Source organism: Eptatretus burgeri, chromosome 6 (genome assembly GCF_056783735.1).
Source record: "Eptatretus burgeri isolate ZD-2024b chromosome 6, Ebu_testis_v1, whole genome shotgun sequence".
Lineage (NCBI taxonomy): Eukaryota > Metazoa > Chordata > Myxini > Myxiniformes > Myxinidae > Eptatretus > Eptatretus burgeri.
In genome coordinates this window covers 48,337,390-48,357,504 of record NC_140966.1, presented here as the reverse complement: position 1 = coordinate 48,357,504, position 20,115 = coordinate 48,337,390, and the positions used below count along the sequence as shown (strand labels likewise).

Genomic DNA, 20,115 nt, shown 5'->3' with positions numbered 1-20,115 from the left:
CTTTCACATGCCTCACACTGTGGACCTCTACCCCTCCCCCCCCCAAACTCTATGGCCATATTTTGAGCCAAGCCAGAACGAAATGCTTGTGCCCATATTTGGGGCGAAGCCAGAGCGTAACACTTGTGCCCATATTTTGGGGCGAAGCCAGCACACCAACGTCCAGAGAAATCCCGCCTCGCACACTGGACTCCGCCCACGTACGTGCTGACACGCACGCGTGCAATGGTGCCGATGGATGATGGTGGAAGGAAGCGAGGGCAGGTGTCGTTGTTGTTGGTAATTTAAATCCTAACTATCAAAATAACTCACAGCGCATGTACAATTAATCACCCATTAAACATAGGACGGGACCCTAACTAGAAACACATACTTACTGATATAGCTGATCTATAGGACCTGGCTGTTGTGTGCAGTAAGCTTCCAAATTCGCAACACTACCCCTCCCTTTTTTACAGACTCGTCCCGAGTCGTCAAATTTGCGTGTGACCAGCATGTGTAAGCTTTCCCCTCGTAGGATTTACCTACGGATCCCTGAGTGCGACATTTTTTTCATACATGTCCCAAAAATAAATTACCGCGTGCGCTGCGTCACTAAACTATCAGACTCACACAAACGACTTAACTACATTGCCGGCGCTAAGGCAAACAACAGGTGGGTCAATAACTGATTTACAATTTTAACTATTTACACGAACCATGGCCCAGGACCTGTTATCTGTGGGAAAGAAGCATAGTAAGTCAACAGTCATTTTATGTGGGTGAGTGCACAGCAGCTGAAGATCAGTCATCCTCAGGGCCTGCTCAAAAGGTCCCCCTTGGGTGTTCCTTTCAGTGAACATTCTTCTTTGTTCCTTTCATACCCCAGCTGCTGGAGGCAACTCACCCAAACACGGCAGGCCATGCGCCGTCCCACAGGCCATTTGAAGTGGCCTTTATGCAAGAACAGGGAGGTAGCCGGCTGCTCGATGCAGTTCGTGGCTCTTTTGAATGAACTGGATGGAAAATGGAGATGATACAAACACATAAAATGATGAATGATTGAGGCTGCCTGCAGGGTAGTCCTTGCAAAACACTTGCTGGATGATCCTGGCGCACATGGTGGAATGGTTGACACAAGGGCAAATGCAAATAAGGGCAGCAGGCATGGGGTCAAAGCAAAAGGCAGGCAATAAGGCATGGCAAATGCGGACCAGCAGATGTAGCACAAACACAGGCCGGCATATGAAGCTGGCCGGCCTCTGGTCTGGTCCCGTGAGGTTCTGGAGGGAGTGTGGTGGTGCCGGCCGCTCCAAAAACGGGCTCGGACCTAACCTACCGTCTCCCCCCAACCTATCGCCTTTGCCTGTCTTTGTCCATACCCACTCCCTTAATTTGCAACAACGAAACAACAAAATTATTTTATTTATTTATTTTCTCAATAATTTTGTCTCCCAAACCCCCCTTTATCATCTTTGTCCAGCTAACCTATCCTGTCCATCTCCTCCCAACCCCTAAGCTCCTTTTTTGGAGGGGACTAAGGGAGAGACTAGCATCCTGTCTCGAGGCCCAATGAAGCCCCAGAATAGCCTCCTACATAATTCAGCCATCTTACCAAGGTGGGTCCAGTGGCCTACGGAGAGCGAAGGGATGGATGGTGTGAAGGGGTACATTTCCTAACTATCCGAGCATTTATTAACTTTAAACTACCCCGGGGCTTTTCCATACGCCTGGCTCTTTAAACTATAGGTTCTAACAACCATGATTCCCATCACCTGTGTTGGTGTCCATTATTAATTTTGGCCCTGCCCACAAATTTTCACTCGTGCCCTTGCACAATTTCATGGCTGGGCAGCGTCGCTCACTTGGCAGGGATTTCCCTCCTGCCGGACTCTAACTCCGGCACCCCCGGGCCCTGAGGCTCTGAGCCTAACTGCTCCCTATGAATGCGGGGGGGGGGGTTGCCCTTCCTGGCATTGCCCCCCTTCCATGCCCACGTGGCATTTTGGTGCTCCGAGTCCCTGTCCGAGGGTCGCCCGTGCCCACTACACTATCCCGGTCCCTTGGGCCCTTGGCCTACTCTGGCCGACTAGTCCAGTGCCCAGGGTGCCCTCTACTCATTGCGCTCATTACAACAGCCACGCTCCCAGCCGGTCAATGAACTCTTGCACCCTTTCAAATGGGTTTTCGTGCCTTCATACACCACCAACACAGAACGACCTCCTTTTGATAAATTTAACTAACCCACTAACAAACATTACACTGGCCCCGGGGTCCCTTGAGTGGGATTCACTCCTCCCACTCCCCACCCCAATCATTCATTCACACCATGCATTCCATATTCACTCCACTCACACACTTGGACCGCTGACCCACACTCACTCAACATGCTTCTTTCAATTTTTCCATTCACTCCACACTCTACCTATGTTCCCCTAACTATCTCGTGCTCCCTCGTCATCCCTTACTCTAATGCAAGTTCCATTTCATCTACGTAGCTAAGCTACATCCGCCCTACACATTCCATGTCCGTCCATGTCTCCCAAATCCATTCTGAATCGAAATCTAACCTAAATTCCCACTAACTAGTCCAAGGGCCCCATGGAGGACGGCTCATGCCCCCATGAGGCTGGTCTAACTAAGCTAAACCCATCTCGCTAACTAATGCTTCTATGCCCAAGCAAGATGTCTACTACATCCCGGCCGGGGCCGTGTACTCGGGGCAAGGCCCCACGAACCTTGAAACTCCAGGGCGGCGGTCTACGGCACGCCCGTTCGTCCCTTCCGTCGGATGATACCTGGGGCCTTGTCGTCGCCCTGCGCATCGCAATCAGCAATCGCTTTGGAGAGGTCCGCCATGCGAGCCAACGCGCGCCGCTCGCCCACAACTTGTGCCGCGAGGTCACCGGTGACGTCACCCACGCACCGTACCTGCGCAGTTTCCCCGTGCAGGCCCGCACGAGTGCATCGTCCCGGGAACCCGCCCCACGCGTTCGGTGAACAGAACACGCGGCGCGCAGCATGGGGAGCTTCACACGTGCCCGCATGTGGACCCGTCCATTCCAAATTCACACAACACTCACCTACATTTTTGCCGTCCATGTGGCCGGCTTGTATCCAACGCGGAGCGTTCTCGCGCCGGATTGCGATCGCGCAGACGCGCGCGTGTGGGCCGTGTGCAAAATGTGCCATGGACCCCATACGCGCCATCGCGCGAACCCGGCACGGTTGTCAAATTAGCCCTTTGCGGCCTTCCAGGCTCGCCACTCCCGACTCCCGTCCAGGTCGGTCCATCGTCCGTCTCCATGCACGCACACACGCACGCCATGTTACTCACACCACTCGCACGTTTCAACACACTTGCACCACTCATACACTTTACCACACACACTGGGACATTAACATCGGGTGTTCAGGTTAACTCAAGGGTTCCCGGGATCTCTACCCCCCCCCAAACTCTGCATGGACCCCTCCACATCATGCACCCGCTCAACCTCGCTTGGCCAGACCAGACTCACCTGGTAGCAATCCACTTCGAGGGAGCATACCGTCTCCCTCTGTTCTTGAGGGAGGCTATCCTGATGCTCGAACTGGGTCTCAACATATTCCACCAGCTCGACCCCATTGTCCCTCACTAACTCTACTTGTGTGTGTCCCTGTTCAGTTTCATGCAATTCGTCCCCCTCTTTTGATTCCTGCGTCTCCGTCACCTCGTTTATTATTTCCGTTAATTCCTGGCTTTCCATCTCTTTTATTTTCTGCGTCTCCGTCACCTCCTTTAATTCTTGCGTCGTCCCCTCGTGTCCGAGTTTTTTTAGTTTCCCTGATAATTGTAGTGGCGTCTCTCGTCATCCCGACCTCACCCGTCTCCATTGTCAGGTCAGGTCAGGTATGGGAGAATGTGCCAGAACAGCGCGTCACTGCATCCACTTTCCGCCGGTACTCCAGGGGCCTCCGTCTGGCCATCCCCCAGGCAGATGCCAGGCCCATCCCCATCTCCTTGAGATGACGGTCAACCTGTTGCAACGAGGCACGTGGTCAGCCCACTGGCCTCCTCCACTCATGAGACTCCCTCGCTGAGAGAATCTGGTGAGCAGGATCAGCGTCAGGAAAACGAGCAACATGTCCATACAGCCGCAACTGACGCTCACGGACTATGCAGGGAACAAATCTCATCTGAGTCTCTCTCAGCAACCGCTCGTTGGACACAAAATCCGACCAGCGATAGCCAAGGATTCTCCGAAAAGACCTGGTACCAAAGGAATTAAGTCTCCGTCTCAGATCCTTGGTCAGAGTCCAAGTCTCGCATCCATAGAGCACGACTGGAAGTACCAAGGACCTGAAGACTCGGACTTTCGTCCTCCCGCACAGGTACCGGCAGCGCCACACCCCATGATCCAGTGAATCCGTGACTCCCCAGGCCCGACCCAGACGTCTATTGACCTCTGACTCACAGCCAGCAGAGACATGAATATCACTGCCAAGGTAAGTGAATCTCTCCACGACCTGAACATCCTCACCCCAAACAGACACAGACAGGACAGCAGCATCCAAGATGTCACGGAAAGCCTGGATCTTAGTTTTGACCCAAGAAACCCGTAATCCCAGCGGCTCCGACTCCTCGGTTCAGCACCTCGAGGGCCCCCAAAAGGATATCTAAAGTCTCTGCAAAGATGACTGCATCATCTGCAAAATCAAGGTCCGAGATCTTGACATTCCCAAACGATGCACCGCAGCTTGATCTCTCCGACATCCTCCCTAAAATCCAGTCCATACAAGTGCTGAAAAGTGTGGGGGCCAGTACACACCCCTGACGAACTCCAGTAACAACTGGAAATAAGTCAGAGATGGTACCACCACACTTCACAGCACTCTCAGTACCAGAGTAGAGTTCAGACATCAGATCGATCAGTTTTGGTGGTACCCCACGAAGACCAAGAATCCTCCAGAGGACATCCCGATTCACTGAATCGAACGCTTTACAGAGATCAACATAGGCTGCAAGCAGCCCCTGCCGAAACTCTCGTCTGTGTTCGGTGAGGACATGAAGAGCAAGGATACGGTCAATCGTTGACCTCTTTGGTGTAAAGCCTGACTGCTCTGGATGCTGGTGCTCAAGCAGATGGTGGCAAACCCTATCAAGAATTATCCGAGCAAAGGCCTTGCCCGGCACTGAGAGCAGCGTCACCCCTCGGTAGTTGTTGCAGTCTTGGCGATCACCCTTCCCTTTCCAGAGAGGAACAACAAGGCCCCTCTTCCAATCAGTTGGGATGATGCCTGTGTTCCAGGCAGAGCACAGAACTGCATGCAACGACACGAGTGCAGCATTTCCACCAGCCTTGAGAAGTTCAGCATGGATGCCACAGATCCCTGGAGCTTTGCCCCGTTTCAACTGGTTCACCGCAGCCCGTGTTTCCACAAGCGAAGGTGGACCACAGTTGATTCGAGGGTCAGCAACAGGAATTGTAACACCCTTGACGTCCAACTCGACAGCTGGGGGATCAGCCTGGTACAACCGCTCAAAGTAACCGGCCCAGCGGGCCTTCACTTCAGACTCCTCTGTCAAGAGCCTACCACTCTCTGCTCTAACTGCAGTGCTCCGAGGGATGGGCTTGCATGAATGCAATGCGCGAATTCCCCTGAAAGCGGGACGAGAATCACCTGTCCACAGGTGATGCTCTACCCCCTCACAGATTCCTCGCACATAGGCCTCCTTGTCCACCCTCAGTGCACGTATAGTTTTACGCCTCAGCTCCCTGAACAGCTTTGCTCTGCCATTCAGCCTGGCCCTGCGACTCTGGTCAAAAGGCGACTCTGGTCAATGTCCCTTGAGAGACAAAATTCTTCTTTGCCCTGCGGCGAGTTCCAAGACATCCACCGGCAACATCAAGGACAGTGGTCTTGAAGGCACACCACAACTCTTCAGGACCTCCCAAAGCACTCAGACCCCCCCAAGTGTCCACTCAGCCTGTTCGCAAACTCCTCAGCTACTCTTTCATCCCTGAGCTTGCCAACATCCAGCCTAGGCTGGGATGGTACCATTCTCTAGGATTTAAGGTGCAGCTTTAGAGTTGCAACAACAAGCCTGTGGTCAGTATTGAGGAACTGAGCACTCCGGTAGACCCTGCAGTTCTGGATTATCCTCCGACCGTCAATGAGGACATGATCAATCTCCTTTGCCACACCGCCAGCGTTGGAATACAAAGTCCAGCGATGAGCTTGTGGGCGCTGAAACAATGAACCAGCCACCCTAAGTCCATGACTTCTTGAAAAGTCAAGGAACTTAGTGCTATTCTGGTTCATAGTTCCTGACCCATGGGGACCAACAACACACCTCATAACCATCCCTATCAGTTCCAGTCGATGCATTGAAATCCCCCAAGACTAGAAGTGTATCTCGTCTGGGGCACTGATCAACCACAGACTCGAGTGTGGCGTAGAATGCATCCTTCACGGTGAGATCACTCGCCTCAGTCGGACCATAAACAGAGACTAGGGAAATGACACCTAAGGAGTGACGAATCCTTAATCTCATAATACGCTCGTTGACCGGTGTTACCTCAATTATCATTGGAGTCAGCTTATTGGACACAGCTACAGCAACTCCTTGGGCATGGTAACCATCAGAGCGACCAGACCAATAGTAGGTGTAACCACCCACCATTATCTCGCCGCAATCCGGTCTCCGAAGCTCAGAGAGAGGTGCAATCCCGAAGTCCAAACGCTTGAGCTCAGATGATAACAGAGACAGATGATCATCCTCTCTTTGGGATAGGACATTCCAGGCACCCACCCGAAGGGACCGCCTCAGGTTAACCCAAGGAGACCGCCGTCTGGTGGACGACGAGTCCATTGTGGGCCGAACACATTTTGCACTCCTGGTCGGTTCGGTCACTCCGCCTTGTGGTGCCGCCATTATCCCTTTCATGCCCTCCAGACCTGCCTGTAGGCTTAACCCCATGCACTGCATTTCACCCCTGCCTTCATCCATTTTGCGCTCCAAATCCTCCTTCATGCTTTGTGCGCTCGCATCCATTTTGTGCTCCAAATCCCCCTTCATGCTTTGCGCGCCCACATCCATTTTGCGCTCCAAATCCCCCTTCATGTCATCCATGAAGGGGGGGGGGGTGTTGCTCCACGCACCCCCGCACTCCCGTGAATTTCTCTACGGAGGCGTAGGGACCGAATCGCACTCCTGAACACCAATTGTTACGGGGCTGGGTATCGGTGACGAGCACGACCGCGAGAGGGAGCAGTAGAGTTGACTCCACCGAACACACTGGAATTGATGTCGTGCCTTTTGGATAAGTCCGATAGGCACGGGTCCTTTACTGGACCGTGGTTCGTGACCGTCTAAGACGAGCCATTTGTTGACACTTTCTCTCCATTTATCCCATCTTACAGGCGTAAAACGTTTGACTTCTTCGTTCGCTACATTGTCCTGGTCAATAATACACTGGGGAGCATCCTCACTCCCCAGTGTATATTCATCAAAAATTACCGATAAATCACCGATCAGCTGTTCATGATTTCCTCCCTGCAGAAAGCTGCCATCTTGGACAACTTAGCTGGTCACATGACAGTCTGACGAAATTTGCATTCGATGTCAGCCGATCTATTGGTTGTTGAGGCGTCACGTGGCCCACACGTGATCCGAGTGGAGAAAATTCAAATGAGAGAGCGCGGGGAATGCATCGATTTTCAAGATGAATAAATACACAATAACTGCAGCTATTTGAGTGGAGAACTTTTGCATACGTATGTGTTTGGATGTATACTATCATATTATCAAGGTTTTGTCTACCCCCTCCCCCCCCACCCCCCCCCCCGATGAGTGGAACGAAACTTGATTTTCAGGCACTTCCTGAGCCATGGCTGATGGCCTAACTGAATGCGAAGTTTGTTTTTACGATTTCATGTTGATATCCACTTTATGCCGACCATGGTGGTATAGTTTGGTGTGGCGTATCTGGTTTCAGGTTTTTTCGGTGGAGTGTTTCCACGAGTCAGATGCTAACTATCTGGACAGCATGTTTCGTCGAAGATTGTAAAAAAAGATTAAATTATTGAGGACCCGAACGTTTAATTATTTTTCTTCTGATGACGTCACCTCTAAATAGGAACTACTCCATTTTGTGACATCCATTTATTAGCGAACGCAGTGAGCTTCATACTTAACGCGTGCACGTGAGAGAATAGGAAACAACAACAACAACAACAACACGATACCCCGAGCTATTTGGAATCCGTGTCGTTGGATATGACCTTTTGCTTCCGGTTGTTTTTAAACGCTGTGCGGTGTATAAACACGATTGGGTTTTATATCTATCTTGTAAATATTACTAGACGTGTGCACATGAGAGAACAGGAAACAACAACAACACACTACCATGGCAATTGTGAATCTGTGTCGTTGGCCATGACCCTTTTGCTTCCGTTTTTTTTTTGCTTCTGGTTATTTTTTGTTTCCGGTTTTTGTCATGGGGAATGATGCATGCCGGGAGATAAAGACATCGTCGGAGACATGAAAGACCCAAATAATATCAGATATGGTGTATATTTCCTCCACTGATTTTAATAAAGATATCTCCCGCATCATCAAAAAAAGAATTTTTAATCCTGATTTACGTTATTTGATCGCTGATCCCGAATCCAGGCCGAAGTAACCGGAAATTGCGTATACAGTTGTCAACAAGTTATAGGTAAAGTCAGAAGCAAATGTAAGAAGAATTCTACGTTCCCTTCTAGGCTTTGCCTATTCCATATTAGAATACAAATGATGAAGCTGCATCTGCAAATACACAAGAATATAACTGTTATTACCTTTACCAATGTTCGTGTTCATACATTACTCTCTATCTCCCTCCAACTCGTTGTGATGGACAAGGAACAAGGACTGATATATTATGAGCATTTGTACCTGATGTGTAAACGTAACTGAACGAAATGAGAGTTTATATGGATGTGTAACATGAAGAGAAATAAACCGTGCGATCATGTGGGGTGGACTACCCATCACGCAAGACATGGACCGGGGGATTGTTCTGCCCCAAACACGACGCTGGTCATGTCGTAGTCACCCGATGTTTACCATGCAGGTGGACGCCGAGTACATGAGCTTCTTGCAGCGGTGACTGGAGTGGCAGGTGTTTTGACCTGTGAGGCAGGTTCTCGTAGATGCGAGGTGTTGAGTGGCGTCCTATAGTCCAAAGTCATCGAGTCATCGTTCATCATTGGTGGGTCCTGGTATGCAGGAGTATCACCAGGGAGAGTTGGTGACAATGGCCCCATGAGGTCTGTGGAGGGTGGCGTTGTTTGATCCGGTGTTGAAGTGGTTAGATGGTTGTCCTGTTTGCACTGGAGCTCTGGGCCATGGTGATAGAGGTCATGTACGATGGAGTGACGTGGAGCCTGAGTGTGGACTGGGACGTATTTCCAGAGAAATTTCCTGTTGCGGAGCGTCGCTCGCCCTGAACAGTCGACACGTAGGACATATTGGTTGTGCTGGCGGACTTCGATCACCATGCCTGTTTTGTCCCATTTGTGAGGATTGTGGCCAATCAGGTTTTGGATGCGGACGTGGTCTCCAACAGTGAGTTGTGGTAGCCTTCTTCTGTGCTCTGACCAGCGTTCAGCAGCTTTCATGTGGCGGTTGCGGAGAGCAGCTTCCCGGTTGGCTAAAGTGTCTCTCCATGTTTCATGGGGTCTGTATCTGCCTGGGAGGATAGGTACGAAGTCCTTTATCGGCCTGCCAAACACGCACATGGCGGGGGATAGCTTTGTGTCCTTATCAGGACAGTTCCTGTATTGCAGGATCGCACGCTGGAATGAATATGTGTCCAGCTCACCATGAGGGCCGGTGTTGTCAGTGATCATTCGCTTTACAGTTTTGACTCCAACTTCTGTCCAGCAGTTAATATGGGGGAATGCGATGGATGATAGGCGGTGGTGGACTCCCCAGTTCAGTAGGAATTGGTGAGTATTGCCAGCGATGAATTCAGGGCCACCGTCGGAAAAGATTTCATCAGGTATGCCATCGGTGACGAAGCACGACGCAGGGAATCCACCAATCCAGACGAACCTCCTGTCCTCTCAACGACAGGCCAATTGGAGTATCTATCGACGATGAGCAAGTAATGAAAGCCCTTGTATTGAAAGTAATCGGCGCATATGCATGGAACGGGTAGTCTGGAAGGATCTGGTTCATGGGTGGTGCGCTGGGTTGTGAGGGAGCCATGCGGTTGCAGTGGTTGCAATTGTTCCTGACGTATTTGATTGCAGGGGTGATTCCAGGCCAGAACACAGACAATTCAGCTCTGGCAATCATGGATGATACGCTTTGATGTGCAGCATAAAGAGCTTCCAGGCAGTCCTGTCAGAGGGACGGTGGGATGACAATGCGATTCTTGTAGTATAGGTGATTACTCCATCCACGGTATGTAGGTGATCCCAATATTGGTGGTATTCTTGGAGTGTCGATGGGATATCTTGACGAGAGATCGGCATGCCTGATTCAATGATGTTCACCAACCTGTTCATATTCTCATCACTACAAGTAGCCAATCGAACCTTGTTCCAGGTGATGGTCTCGAGTGTTTTGAGGGATGAAACTGCAGCGGTGTGCGATGAGGATGAATCAGTGTTTGATGTCTCGATGCAACGTATGCCAGCAAAGAAGTCTTGCCGTACTGTAGGGTAAGGAATGGTGTTGTCACTCTGGGGCGTAGATGCCATGGATGATATGTCATCTGTTAGGTGCATCTTCTCGGGATTGTCGTCACCTGTAGGGTGGCGGGAAATGGTGTCCGCCGCTCTGTTCTTTACACCACGGACATGGAGCATGTTAATCACGTAGCGAAGTGTTTTTTCTTTGAGGTTCCAGAGTCGGTTGTTTGGGATTTCATCGAGTGATCTGTCGCCAAAGAGCTTGAGAAGCGGTTTATGGTCGACCGCGATAGTGAGATCCTTGCATCCCAGGACAAAATAGCGAGCTTTGTCCAATGCGTCAGCCACGGCTAAGGCTTCCCCTTCAATAGGGGCATAACGAGATTCTGCTGAGTGTGTGAAACGACTTCCGACTAGTGTGATCTTCCATCCTGTGGGACAGCAGAACAGGGTGGTTGATTGACATGAGCAATGCTTCTGGAAGAGCCAGAATCCGATGCCGACTTTCGACCAATCTGTGGCGAGGCATGTTGGTCTAGACTTGTCGAATATCTGTACGCCAGACTCATTCTCATCGACAATGACCTTCTTAGATTCATGAAACAGTTCGTCCAGGCGGTCGTCCCAGGTAAATGTGGTGCCAAGCTTGAGGAAGGCTCGAAAAGGTAGCATGCGCTCTGTCATACTGAATGCATATGAAACTTGATTTACCAGCCCAAACCATGAGCGGATATCCGTGATGTTTCTGGGCAGAGGGAATTCCATGATAGCCTGTAGGAATCGTTTGCAGGCCGAACGCTATCCTGTGTGATCTGGAATCCAGCGAACTCCACAGTTTCCTGGCCAAATACGAACTTCTCTGGGTTGAGGGTGATGCCGTTTCATCCACAGATATTCATCCACTTACAAGCCTGGAAGAAACTTTCTTCTCAGTTATCAGTTCATAGTAGAGTGTCATCTATGCACTTTGTTTTGTTTGGAAAGTCAGAGGCTATCTCATCAAAACGCCTTGAGTATCCATCGCCAGAGGCGATATACCCTTGTGGAGCGGTACGGTAGCGGTACCTGCCCCAAGGTGTGATGGTCATGAGGTGTCTGTCACCTTCTTCCAGTGGAATGCTGTGATACCCATTCCATGCATCAAATACTGTCTTCAGTGTTCCTGAGGGTACAGACCGTGCTTGGTGGAAGGGTGATTGTGCGTGATGGGTTTCGCATGTAGCGTGGCAGTTCAGAGGTTGCGTGTCTACGGTACGACGAGGTTTGCCGTTTTTCTTTGCACACACAAACATACGGTGGCACCACGTAACTGGCTCTCCGATTGGGACAGGTTTGAGAACACCTAGCCTAACATCGCGATCCAATCCAGCTTTGACTTCATCGTGCCAGTGGATGGGGACTGGTACTGGTGTGTGGTGGGCCACGGGTGTGGCATCTGGGTTTATCATGAGATGTAGTGGTGGTCCATCCATCATTGGGAGGGGTTGATGCTCGCAGGTATTAAAAGTGCTTGATCTGTAGTGATCCAGGAGGAATTGATGAAGTCTCTCACGGTTCGCTGGCGTGGCTGGGAAAGGCAATTTTATGGGCATTAGTGGTGGCTTCTCCCAAGGAGGACAGTCACATTCAGATGTAAGTCCATTGTCATTTCTGGGTAGGGGGTCTAGTACATCTGAGGTGGCATGGACTGTGTCTCTGTCTATCTCACCAACTGTAGGGAAGGTGTCGGTGATCATGCCCAGACTGATACGTGCATCTCGACTGAGGAAGAACTTGTCTGAACTGTCAGTGACGTAGGTAATCTGTCGAGTCTCCAGGTTGCTGCTGCCATCTTTGTCTTTGCCTGATATCCTGAGAATGACAGCACCGATGATTTTGATCCCCTTGTTGTTGGCAGCGTGCATCCTCATTGTGACTGGGATTAGGTCTTTGGTCTTGAAGCCAAGGCCGGAGATAGCTTTCATGCCAGCCAAACAGCTTTGACAACCAGTATCCACCATACAAGTGATGCATTTGGACTTGGTCTTGGTGTATAGATTGTATCCTAGGTGCTTGTAATCAACCTGGAACGCTCCGATCATCAGTTTAACGAACGGTTGGGGCTTTGATGATTTCCGGATCCAGTTGTCAGACAGATGATTGTACAGTTGGTGGTCCAGGCTCATAGATTTGGGGAATGTTGCATCAGTTGCGACTGTGCACAGGGAATCAAACACGGCACCTTCTGATTCATTAGCGTTGGCCTTGGTGGTTGATTTGTTCTTGTTTTTGCACACATGATCGAAGTGATTGGTCTTCCCACAATGCACGCATGTATGACCATAGGCGGGACACTCCTTCTTTCTGAACTTGGCGAGAGATCGGTGCCCGTGTCCTTTCTTTCCACAGTAGTAGCACTGCTCTGACTTGTCTGTTGTTTTGTGATCATCGTCATGGTAGCCTCTTTGTATTTCATTTTTGTGACGTCAGTAGGAGCTCCTGGCGGCATCCATCCCATGTGATTGTGACTGGAAGAGGCGTGAGGCTGAGCGTTTGCCAGATTCTTTAGCTTCGCCAAACTGGTAGATTTCTTCGAGTTTCATGTTCTGGTTACGGTCGCCCATTAGGTCGAGTTGAATGTCCCAGTCAATGAGCCCAGGAGTTACAGAGTCACAGAGAACCGGTTCTGTGGAGTTCACTTCTTGATTACAGTTGAGGGCATTGAATGACGAGTTTACATACACTTGCTTGACCACGGAGACGTGCCCCGAATGATCTGACGGGTTCATCGTGGTCCTGGTGCATATCATGTAGTGTAGCGTGAGCAACCATGATGTTCTCTTCTCTCACTGCAAGTCGCTTGATAGCCTTAAGGACATCATCCTCTGAATTGTTCGTCCGTGTGCCGCCAGCATTGCGAGTCAAGTCTTTTCTTAATTGTTGATCGCAACATTCCAGCAGTTGGATGACCTTGTCTTTGCCCGTCACTTTGGTTGCATCTGCATAGTCGGACCATCGCGATTGGAAATAGGCCCATTCCTCACTTGTCCCAGCGGATGAGATCGTGGGACGTTTCACCTGCTCAACTTTAGCTGTAACGACGTTGACATTGGCAGCTGTGCGAGTCGTGGCATGAGTCGTGATGAGCGACGCAGCCAGGACTGCTTCAACATCGGGGGTGTTGTACTCGCAGTCAGTGATAGGACAGCTTACGGTGGGCATCCTGGGGGTTGGTTGCCTCAGTGGTGATGTGTTCAATGCTCAGCTTCATCATAAATAGGAACTACTCCATTTTGTGACATCCGTTTATTCGATTACAAATGATGAAGCTGCATCTGCAAATACACAAGAATATAACTGTTATTACCTTTACCAATGTTCGTGTTCATACATTACTCTCTAACGTCCATGCTTTGCTGTTTATGTTTTGTAGCTGATGCTTCCTTCAACACATTCGCTGGTCCGTTATGGACATTTGAATCCGTCAAATGAACAGTCGAAATGTTTGTGTGTGGTGTGCTAAAAGCTATCTATAAACCTGTACATACTGTTCGTGATCTTTAAACACCACTTAAAGGTTATTTGTGCTTTAAAAGGTAATGTGGAGGCGTGATCATCACATTCCATTCGGTGATGTCGTGTCGTCGTGTCGTGTCTGTCGTATTAAGAGATTTGTACGAGGAAGATGCCCCAGCTGAAATGGTTGAACCAGTTGGGAGTCGCCATGAAGACATGCGGCGCTTTGGTGTGCGTTTGGTGCGCCCGGAACAGGGTGCGCGACCCCCTGCATCGAGGGACCACGTGTGAGACTCGGACTCGAGGCCTCGAGCTGCGGCAATCCGTGGTGCTCTTGCGTCACGGACTCCCCTCACCGACTTGCCTTGTCTTCCCGAGGTCATTGTCAGCGCACTTCTCATGGCGGGAAAGTTGTACCAACGGGTCTATTTACCACTGAGCTGGATGTGTGCTCGCTTGGCTCTTGAACCAGGACGACTTGTTGTGGCCTCGTGTTGGCTCAGTGGTTAGGGAGGTGGCTCGGGATCCGAGGGTCCTGTAGTGGTTGGGGAGGTGGCTCGGGATCCTTGGGTCCTGAGTTCAAGCCCCGTCGGCCGCTGAATTAATACACCAGGGGGTTGACTCAGCCTGTCATCCTTCCGAGGTCGGCAAAATGAGTACCAGTTCCAGTGTGTGTACTTGGTAGAGGGGCACTGCATCAGCGACAGTCACGCTTCAAGAAATGATAGCTACCCCGGCAGCTAAGCTGCCGTACGACCACCACCACGAGTGGTTGAATGCCCTTTCGTTGGAGGTTCACCGTTTGTGAGGTCCACCCAAGCAAACCCGACTGGAAAATACTGCAGTAGTACTGTAGTATAAATGACAGAGTTTTTGGCAAATAGTGCGGTGGAGTTTGATGAAAGGATCACGTGTTGATGTGTCATCTTTGTACCTACCCACACATGCATGTGACATGTGACCCACACATGCATACAAGGGTGCTTGGAAGTGAATTTTAGTTGGAGTGGTTTTATTTGTTCGTGTGCATCCTGCTGTGGCTGGCAGTGTCATTTTTTCTGGCTGGGCGTGGCTGTGCCGCTGATGCAGTGCCCCGTGTTTACCAGTAAGCTGGTACTCATTTTGCTGACCTTGGAAGGATGATTGGCTGAGTCAACCCACCTGGTGTTAATTCAACGACAGGGCCTGAACTCAAGACCTTAAGATCTTAAGCCAGCCAGCCACCTTCACCGTTATAAGCCAACAGCAGGCATGGTGGAGTGGTTCAATACAAAAATGGTTTTTTTCAAAATAGCCAGCCTCGGTTGCATAATGGTTGGAGCATCCGCTCAGAATCTGGGATGTTGTTGGTTCAAATCCAGCCGAGTCATATGATATACTTAAAAATGGTATTTGCTGCATCCTTGCTTGACCCTCAGCATTTAAAACAACAGAGCACGGACAAAGAACTCTAGGCTGGCAGCGCTAATGCAGTGTTTGGTGTGTCCAATCCCTTCTTGCTGCATCAAAGTTCCTTGTAAGTATTCCTTTTGGTAAAAACTACTGGTTTCAAGTGTCCCCAAGGAAAATGGTCAAGTGTCATTAAATCTGGACCAAGTGGGGGCCATTCTATCGGTTCCAGACGTCCTCAGTCCTCACCACCTCAAAGGCATCGTCTAAAAATATTTTTATTTAAAAATATATCCTGTGATTCGGGACTTTTGAAACTGCCTGGATAATGTAACCTTGGCAAAGTAAGTGATTTGTGCATTTAAGTCAAGGAAATAATTGAATGATTTATTTTTTTGCTGCTGAGGTTGCACATCATTCGTTACAATTATTACCTCCACCACCGAAGGTGAAGAAGGTTGTGTTTTCACCCCTTTGTTTGTTTGTGTACAGGATATCTCAAAAAGCTGGGCACGGATCCAGATTAAATTTTGTGGACAGGTTGGGTGTGTGACAAGGACGAACCGATTAGATTTTGATGAAGATCTGGATCTGGATATGAGAATTTTTATTTCGTTTTATAAGTGATTCTTCCCCATTGAGAGATGGGGCCAAAAACGATATGTAGCATGGTATCTCAAAAAAGTTATGGAGGAATTCTGAATTTTGGCAATAATTTGGTCTCACAAATGAATATTTTATATGTATATATATATATATATATATTTATATATATATATATATATATATGTATATATATTGTTGCGGATTCCGCGCCCGCCGGCGTGCGACGGCCACGTAACTCGAATCGCGGCACGTCGCCCACCGGACGGACAATCCAGTCGTGACCCTCTCGGACTAACGCCGGGAACCAGTCACGGGTGGACCTTTCGGTCTCACCGCGATCGAGCCAATCAGCCCCCGTGTGGGATAGGGTTGCTCGCCAAATTCGAACTACCTAAGTACCCACGCGGAGGGTAGACCGGGCGATCGCACCTCGCCGCAGGTCGACTTCGGACACGGGCCACTTAAGCGACCCGTTCCGTACTATCAGAATAACCGAGCGGTGTTATCGTCGACCTCGACGGTTCGATTAATTATCGGGCGTATTCAGCCCACTACCAACCCTTTACGTGAAGCAAGATGGGGATTCAATAGAGGAAAAGACGAAGCGAAGCGGGAGAACAGTTCAATAATAAAGCACATTTATTCGCGACGAACGGAAAGCACACAAATACAATTCCACCAAATGCACACAAAAAAAAGAAAACACAATTCCATTTACACAAAAAGCAAACATAAAAGTGAAAACACAGTGCAGAGCTAATACCGACTACCGAGCACACGGCAACACTTATACAATTCTACTTCACAGACGGCGCCGACAACACATACCCAAAACCAAGGAAAAGAAATCCCCCAAGAATGGGGCAGGCCTGAGGCCGAGACCGGGTCGGGCCTACCCGTCTGGTGATGAGACGCGGAGCGGCGATGGCCCCGCAACCCGCGGGCCTCGTGGACAGTGCCTGGCAGGGGGTGGGAACGGGGCCCCCTTGGTCGCACTATCTCAGCGCGGGGGGGGAAACAGGAGGGGGTTGCTGATGCTCGGGGTATAGAGGATCTTTATTATATGCGACGAGCGTCTCCACCTCGGCCAGGTCGCGCTGTCGGCCTCCCTCGGGTGCAGCTTCCTGCACGACGCGAGCACCCCCTCGTCTGGTGTCGCCGCCTTTCCACAGCTCCGTCCCCTCCGTTCCGACTCCAACGCACACGACGAGCAGCTCCACCGCCCGCGAAGTCTTGACCCTCTGCTTCCGACTCTCCTCTTCTTGACTCTCCGACCTGTTCTTGTTTGCGACTCTTCGTTCTCGTTCTGCTGACTCTGACTCTTTCTGACTGGCGAACACCGTCCTTTTTTTTTATTCCCCCGTAACTTCGCCTTTGACCCCCTCCCTTTGACCTTTCACCTCGCTCCCCATTGGCCCGAGAAAAAGTGGGCGTGAAGGCTTTTTGATCCACAAATTTGCATATATCGATCGCCCTGGGGGCGGGGCCAATTCGCCCCTCGCTCACCGATTGGACGGCAAAAAGTGGGCGTGTGTCGTTTTTGATCCGTTTTTGAAGCAGAAAATCCGTGATTTTGTACACGCTGTTCAACGTGCGCCCTACACGAGTCCAGCATCGGTGCCCATGAGTGGCGCGAGATGACGGTGATGCGATGGTGGCGAGTTGTGACGGTAAAGGTCATGGCGGTTGTGGTGAAGCGGCGTTGTGGTTGGTGGTTGTTGTTGTGGTTGTGATGGTGGCGATTGGTCCAAAATAAAGATAGTGAAAGAAAAACGGCTATCCTGAAGAGTCGCAGCACGTATAAATGACATGTATTCCCACTAGACAACGGGTTTGGGCCTAACTACACATGCACTTACCGAGATACCTCACCTAAGGGACCTGAATGGTGGTTTGCGAATCTGGTAACCACAACAATATATATATATATATATATATATATATATATATATATATATATATATATATATATATATATATATATATATATATATATCACAAATATATACATAATGTATGTACACTGTACAGTATATCATGATATTTCAAAACATTGTGGATGAGTTATGGCACAACTTGGTCGATGAGTTAGGTTAGGTGAGAAGGTTAGGTAGTTAGGTGAGAAGACCAAGCCAATTCGATTTTGGTTCAGGTCTGGATGCAGATCTGGCCTATCAGTGGAATACAAAACGTAAACTGTTCAGCCGAGGGGAGGTATGTGCTCTACCGAGTGCCATCCTAGTATTTCAGGTGCAATGGCATCAGAAACCCTTTATAAGTACAAAAGTGCTATATAGGCTACTTTCTGCCCATAGTGTTTTCACTTTTAATAACTGTGTTTTCCAGATGCAATGGAGCTCAGATCTTCTGCAGACACCAAGTTATACTTTGTTTGATTACGTTACAACTGATGAGCATGGTGTTCAACGTTCTGTTAACACCAGCACTGCAACTCTGCTTCCGTTCTGTATTTATATGTGTCTATACATATATATTGTTACAGATCTGAAAACCATTTGCATTCAACAAATTGATGTCCCAAAAGTCAGTTGTGTCGTTAAGTATGTGTGTCGTCAGATCCCCTTCCTTTTGTCTAGTGGGAGAATCAAAGGCGTGCGTTGCGATTTCTTTTAGTTATGTTATTACATCGAATAAACCATCCCTTCTGCATGATCCCTTCGACCCATCACGCTCCATCATCACCCGCTGGCTGCTCGTACCTTGACTTGCCGAGAGGGGGTCTCGCGGTTCCAGTTCTCGGCTTGCACAAACGTTGTAACTCTTGTACGATGACCTTCGTGGCGCTGACACTGTTACTCGAGAGCGAAGCCACGTGGAGGAGTAACTGGGGTCTCCTGGCAGGAGCAGAGGCTCCGCCCCGGAAAGGTGGGCTGGAGGACCCTGTCCAATCAGAGGCGGACAGCGAGGTGCGTTTTCGCCAAGGGCCCCTCCCCATGGAGAGAGGCCAATAAAATCTCGGAGACTCTCTGTAAAAAGGGTCCGGTCGAGTTTGCTTTCACGGTGGCTGTAACGGGTCGAGTTTGCTTTCACGGTGGCTGTAACAGGTCGAGTTTGCTTTCACGGTGGCTGTAAGCAGTCAGTTTTGTTTCACGGTGGCTGTACGGGGTTCTGGAGTTTCACGGTGGCGGCTACGAGGAGTTTTAAGGAAGGACAGAGCGACCCTGACCTCCCTCCGTGGACCCCGATTGTTCACCACCCGAGCTCCATCACAAACCACGAGTCCCTACGTGCGACTGGGGACCGAACCAACGAATTTGTCAGGTGCTGCATCGTGAAGCACGCCCTTCCTCCGATGGTCAGGTACACCACCGAACTCTGACCCACAGCTTGTCTCTCGCCACGGCTGCGAGGGTCCAATTAAGACTGGGTTTCTTTTCATTTTGTTTGTGTGTCTGCGTGTGGGCACATCTTGTAAGTAGATCTGAATATTCCTTCTTGCATATTCGTGTGAAGTCTTGCCTTTGTCTTTTTATTGCAAATAAACATTTGTAGAAATATTCCCAGTCCGTTTCTGTCCCTTCTTGAATTGGTCCAGCATGGTTCGGATCTGAGTTTAGGCGGGATTTTATCCCCGATAATCCGTTAATTCCAGCCGGCACGACTTTGGCAGTTTCCGCTCGGCTGCACCCGAACCGGAGTTGGTAGTCGGAACTCTACCGCAGTCGGTAGAGTGACCCGGTTTGAGCAAGATGTGCTGAAGGCGTGGTTTCCCCGGTAGTCAAAACCGCGTAGTTAATTAAGTAAATTGGTTACAGACAAATAGACCCTACACTACGCGGTTGAGATATTGGCGAGCATGGTCGGTTAAGTGACCCGCCAGCTCGCGGAGTTATCCGAGCGACGACCGACAATTCCGGGGAGATTGGTGGGAGACGACGCAAGCTTTCCCCACCTTGTCGTTCTCGCCACCGACCCCTATCCCAATATATATACAGTCAACCCCCGCCTCATCGCGGTTCA

General features: G+C 49.9%; 1 pseudogene; it reads right to left on the bottom strand.

Moving 5' to 3' along the window:
* Window positions 1-10,182: 10,182 nt before the first annotated feature.
* On the bottom strand, window positions 10,183-13,930 carry LOC147024719 (uncharacterized; annotated as a pseudogene).
* Window positions 13,931-20,115: the final 6,185 nt, after the last annotated feature.